Here is a 5,821-nt window from a genome sequence, read left to right on the forward strand (position 1 = left end):
GCCCCTTAGGCCACATGAAGGGAGAGCCTCACATTTGTTCACAGTGCTGAGGAGTGCAGGACGGAGCAGCCCCAGGGCGTGTTGTATCACTTGTCCATTGTGCCTTGTGTGTCTTTTGTGCTTCTTGTGTTGTACGTGCCTCGCCTTATCTCTTCTGGGGGCTTACCAGAAACCCCGGCGTCGCTCCTCGCATCTCTGATCTCTGGGCTCCTCAGCCCAACACCATCGAAGCTTTGCCTCTGGAGCTCTCAGAGGCCTTGGAATCGCGTCTCTCTTTTAAAAGCATCCCATCGGATGTCTTTTAGAGGTCTTGTTCCGAGCTGTGTCAACAGCCGTGCGCCGCGAGGATCCATTGCTGCGGCTTAGGTCTTGAAGAAACGCAGAGATAGGTAGGGGGCTGTGGCCCTCAGATTCTCGGGCATCCGTCTTGGCAGTTGCTGGAGTTTGTCATTCCATCAGCATCTTCTTCCTCCCGGGTTCTGCGAGCTTCATCAGCTCGCCTTCGTTCTCACCCGGCTCATCTCGTTCCGCGTTCTCTCGGTCCTTGCGGCCATTCTTGTGGCCCAGAGTTTTGTCTCCCCGTTGTGTCCTCTCGTCTCTTGTCTTGTGTGTCACGGGTGTCTGGGTGTAGTTGTCCCGGAGCTGCTCTGTCCTGCTGCCCAGCCTGGGTGTAGGTGTAAAAGGCCGAGTCCCAGGCCCCTGTAATTTGAAATTTGTCATGTAGGGTGTAGTTGGAGTCTAGCGGGTGTTCCTAGATTGACATAAGATGTCTGGAGCTGTGAAGTTACCCTGCAGCACTTTGACTTTTGTCTTAGCTTTCTTTCAGATGCGGACGGATGAAATCGGTGGCAGAGCGCCCCATCCAGGGTAAGGGGGTTCCCCCGAGAAGGTAAGTCAATGTTTGTCTTTGCAGGGCAACTGGAACCGGTCACTGTGTTACAGGTCTCCTCTTTGTCTTTATTTTTAGGAAGTGAAGCTGGCTAGCAGCAGTCAAGGCGAAGCGGGCAAGGTGAGCGTTGACTGGTGGAGGGAAGCTGTTGTTATCGCTGGGCTCTCAGTTTCTGGTGCAATGCTAAGCCTCCCATCTTGTTTGTGTGCTTTAGGCGGTCCAGTCGCGTTTTGCTGAGACGTCCTCGCCAACCGGCCGGCACAGCTGCTTCACCGCTCCCGTGAGCCCTGCGGAAGCATTACGGGACCGTGTGACAGAACCTTTTCCACGTAAAGGGGCCGTGTGGGTGGCCTTCAGGAAGGGGCCGAGGGGTTGCCGTGAGTTGGGGATGTCGGGAGGAGGAGCGAGGGTCCCTTTGAGTTTCAGCAATGCCACATCACTTTGTCTTCTCTTAACTCAGGCGCGCCCTGTGACGACGGCGTCCGGCTCCCGGCGTGGCCGAAGCGTGCGGCCTCAGGACGTGGCCGTTCACAGGAGACCGTGAGTAGCGGAATTGTCGGGTTTTGGCTGATGCCCTGCAAAGATCAGCCGCTGATTTTCTGTTTTATTTATTGTAGCTGACCGAGAGACGGCAGCCTGGCGATGGCAGGAACTTCCCAGATGGCGAGGCGGCCTTCCTTGGCGCTCCATGTGGATCCTCCCCGCCGGGCATCCGAGAGCTAAGTCGGAGGCTGCGAATTGCAGAGGGGCTGAAATCGGGGTGCCGGGTCGGGACTCGTGACCTGGGGTTATGGAGTCAGCTTTGGGGACGGGGAGGTCCAGGCTGTGGCCCCTTAGGCCACGTGAAGGGAGAGCCTCACATTTGTTCACAGTGCTGAGGTGCGCAGGACAGAGCAGTCCCGGGGCGTGTTGTATCACTTGTCCGTCGTGCCTTCTGTGTCTTTTGTGCCTCTCGTGTTGTACGTGCCTCGCCTTATCTCTCCTGGGGGCTTACCAGAAACCCCGGCGTCAGTCCTCGCATCTCTGATCTCTGGGCTCCTCAGCCCGACACCATCGAAGCTTTGCCTTGGGAGCTCTCAGAGGCCTTGGAATCGCGTCTCTCTTTTAAAAGCATCCGATCGGATGTCTTTTAGAGGTCTTGTTCCGAGCTGTGTCAACAGCCGTGTGCCGCGAGGATCCATTGCTGTGGCTTAGGTCTTGAAGAAACACAAAGATTGGTAGGACGCTGTGGCCCTCAGATTCTCGGGCATCCGTCTTGGCAGTTGCTGGAGTTAATCGTTCCATCAGCATCTTCTTCCTCCCGGGTTCTGCGAGTTTCATCAGCTCGCCTTCATTCTCACCCGGCTCATCTCGTTCCGCGTTCTCTCGGTCCTTGTGGCCATTCTTGTGGCCCAGAGTTTTGTCTCCCCGTTGTGTCCCCTCGCCTGTTGTCTTGTGTGTCACGGGTGTCTGGGTGTAGTTGTCCCGGAGCTGCTCTGTCCTGCTGCCCAGCCTGGGTGTAGGTGTAAAAGGCCGAGTCCCAGGCCCCTGTAATTTGAAATTTGTGATGTAGGGTGTAGTTGGAGTCCAGAGGGTGTTCCTAGATTGACATAAGATGTCAGGAGCTGTGAAGTTACCCTGCAGCACTTTGACTTTTGTCTCAGCTTTCTTTCAGATGCGAACGGATGAAATCAGTGGCAGAGCGCCCCATCCAGGGTAAGGGGGTTCCCACGAGAAGGTAAGTCAATGTTTGTCTTTGCAGGGCAACTGGAACCGGTCACTGTGTTACAGGTCTCCTCTTTGTCTTTATTTTTAGGAAGTGAAGCCGGCTAGCAGCAATCAAGGCGAAGTGGGCAAGGTGAGCATTGACCAGTGGAGGGAAGCTGTTGTTATCGCTGGGCTCTCAGTTTCTGGTGCAATGCTAAGCCTCCCATCTTGTTTGCGTGCTTTAGGCGGTCCAGTCACATTTCGCCGAGACGTCCTCGCCAACCGGCCGGCACAGCTGCTTCACCGCTCCCGTGAGCCCTGCGGAAGTGTTATGGGACCGTCTGATGGAGCCTTTTCCACGTAAAGGGGCCGTGTGGGTGGCCTTCAGGAAGGGGCCGAGGGGTTGCCGTGAGTTGGGGATGTCGGGAGGAGGAGCGAGGGTCCCTTTGAGTTTCAGCAATGCCGCATCACTTTGTCTTTTCTTAACTCAGGCGTGCCCTGTGACGATGGCGTCCGGCTCCCGGCGTGGCCGAAGCGCGCGGCCTCAGGACGTGGCCGTTCACAGGAGACCGTGAGTAGCAGAATTGTCGGGTTTTGGCTGATGCCCTGCAATAATCAGCCGCTGATTTTCTGTTTTATTTATTGTAGCTGACCGAGAGACGGCAGCCTGGCGATGGCAGGAACTTCCTGGATGGCGAGGCGGCCTTCCTTGGTGCTCCATGTGGATCCACCCTGCCGGGCATCCGAGAGCTGAGTCGAAGGCTGCAAATTGCAGAGGGGCTGAAATCGGGGTGCCGGGTCGGGACTCGTGACCTGGGGTTATGGAGTCAGCTTTGGGGACGGGGAGGTCCAGGCTGTGGCCCCTTAGGCCACGTGAAGGGAGAGCCTCACATTTGTTCACAGTACTGAGGTGTGCAGGACAGAGCAGTCCCGGGGCGTGTTGTATCACTTGTCCATCGTGCCTTCTGTGTCTTTTGTGCCTCTCGTGTTGTACGTGCCTCGCCTTATCTCTTCTGGGGGCTTACCAGAAACCCCGGCGTCAGTCCTCGCATCTCTGATCTCTGGGCTCCTCAGCCCGACACCATCGAAGCTTTGCCTCTGGAGCTCGCAGAGGCCTTGGAATCGCGTCTCTCTTTTAAAAGCATCCGATCGGATGTCTTTTAGAGGTCTTGTTCTGAGCTGTGTCAACAGCCGTGCGCCGCGAGGATCCATTGCTTCGGCTTAGGTCTTGTACAAACGCGAAGATAGGTAGAGGACTGTGGCCCTCAGATTCTCGGGCATCCGTCTTGGCAGTTGCTGGAGTTTGTCATTCCATCAGCATCTTCTTCCTCCCGGGTTCTGCGAGCTTCATCAGCTCGCCTTCGTTCTCACCCGGCTCATCTCGTTCCGCGTTCTCTCGGTCCTTGCGGCCGTTCTTGTGGCCCAGAGTTTTGTCTCCCCATTGTGTCCCCTCGTCTGTTGTCTTGTGTGTCACGGGTGTCTGGGTGTAGGTGTCCCGGAGCTGCTCTGTCCTGCTGCCCAGCCTGGGTGTAGGTTTAAAAGGCCAAGTCCTAGGCCCCTGTAATTTGAAATTTGTCATGTAGGGTGTAGTTGGAGTCTAGAGGGTGTTCCTAGATTGACACAAGATGTGTGGAGCTGTGAAGTTACCCTGCAGCACTTTGACTTTTGTCTCAGCTTTCTTTCAGATGCGGACGGATGAAATCGGTGGCAGAGCGCCCCATCCAGGGTAAGGGGGTTCCCGCGAGAAGGTAAGTCAATGTTTGTCTTTGCAGGGCAACTGGAACCGGTCACTGTGTTACAGGTCTCCTCTTTGTCTTTATTTTTAGGAAGTAGAGCTGGCTAGCAGCGGTCAAGGCGAAGCGGGCAAGGTGAGCATTGACCAGTGGAGGGAAGCTGTTGTTATCGCTGGGCTCTCAGTTTCCGGTGCAATGCCAAGCCTCCCATGTTGTTTGTGTGCTTTAGGCGGTCCAGTCACATTTCGCCGAGACGTCCTCGCCAACCGACCGGCACAGCTGCTTCACCGCTCCCGTGAGCCCTGCGGAAGCGTTATGGAACCGTGTGACGGAGCCTTTTCCACGTAAAGGGGCCGTGTGGGTGGCCTTCAGGAAGGGGCCGAGGGGTTGCCGTGAGTTGGGGATGTCGGGAGGAGGAGCGAGGGCCTCTTCAAGTTTCAGCAATGCCGCATCACTTTGTCTTCTCTTAACTCAGGCGCGCCCTGCGACGACGGCGTCTGGCTCCCGGCGTGGCCGAAGCGCGCGGCCTCAGGACGTGGCCGTTCACAGGAGACCGTGAGTAGCAGAATTGTCGGGTTTTGGCTGATGCCCTGCAGAGATCAGCCACTGATTTTGTATTTTATTTGTTGTAGCTGACCGAGAGACGGCAGCCTGGCGATGGCAGGAACTTCCCAGATGGCGAGGCGGCCTTCCTTGGCGCCCCATGTGGATCCTCCCCGCCGGGCGTCTGAGAGCTAAGTCGACGGCTACGACCCACAGAGGGGACGAAAGCGGAGTGCCAGGTCCGGACTTGTGACCTGGGATTTTTGAGTCAGCTTTGGGGATGGGGAGGTCCAGGCTGTGGCCCCTTAGGCCTCATGAAGGGAGAGCCTCGTTTTTGCTCACAGTGCTGAGGTGTGCAGGACAGAGCAGTCCCGGGGTGTGTCATGTCACTTGTCCATCGTGCTGTCTGTGTCTTTTGTGCCTCTTGTGTTGTACGTGGTTCGCCTTATGCCTTCCAGGGGCTTACCAGAAACCCCGGCGTCATTCCTCGCATCTCCCATTTCTGGCTTCCTCAGCCTGGCACCATCAAAGCTTTGCATCGGGTGCTCTCAGGGGCCTTGGCATTGCATCTCTCTTTTAAAAGCATCCGATCGGATGTCTTTTAGAGGTCTTGTTCCGAGCTGTGTCAACAGCCGTGCGCCGCGAGGATCCGTTGTTGCGGCTTAGGTCTTGAAGAAATGCAGAGATAGGTAGGGGGCTGTGGCCCTCAGATTCTCGGGCATCCGTCTTGGCGGTTCTTGGAGTTAATCGTTCCATCAGCATCTTCTTCCTCCCGGGTTCTGCGAGCTTCATCAGCTCGCCTTCATTGTCACCCGGCTCATCTCGTTCCACGTTCTCTCGGTCCTTGTGGCCATTCTTGTGGCCCAGAGTTTTGTCTCCCCGTTGTGTCCCCTCGTCTGTTGTCTTGTGTGTCACGGGTGTCTGGGTGTAGTTGTCCCGGAGCTGCTCTGTCCTGCTGCCCAGCCTGGGT

The 5,821-nt window shown here is 56.6% G+C and overlaps 2 long non-coding RNA genes across 2 annotated transcripts; both read left to right on the forward strand.

The window, feature by feature from the left end:
* The first annotated feature begins 323 nt into the window (after positions 1–323).
* On the forward strand, positions 324–1,207 carry LOC131587664 (uncharacterized). Its single transcript, XR_009279407.1, has 3 exons — positions 324–889; positions 968–1,009; positions 1,104–1,207. It is a non-coding gene; the product is annotated as an uncharacterized LOC131587664 (long non-coding RNA).
* A 3,355-nt stretch (positions 1,208–4,562) lies between these two features.
* LOC131587669 (uncharacterized) lies at positions 4,563–5,262 on the forward strand. Its single transcript, XR_009279408.1, has 3 exons — positions 4,563–4,700; positions 4,784–4,863; positions 4,941–5,262. It is a non-coding gene; the product is annotated as an uncharacterized LOC131587669 (long non-coding RNA).
* Positions 5,263–5,821: the final 559 nt, after the last annotated feature.

This window comes from Poecile atricapillus, chromosome 1 (assembly GCF_030490865.1).
Source record: "Poecile atricapillus isolate bPoeAtr1 chromosome 1, bPoeAtr1.hap1, whole genome shotgun sequence".
NCBI classification, from domain to species: domain Eukaryota; kingdom Metazoa; phylum Chordata; class Aves; order Passeriformes; family Paridae; genus Poecile; species Poecile atricapillus.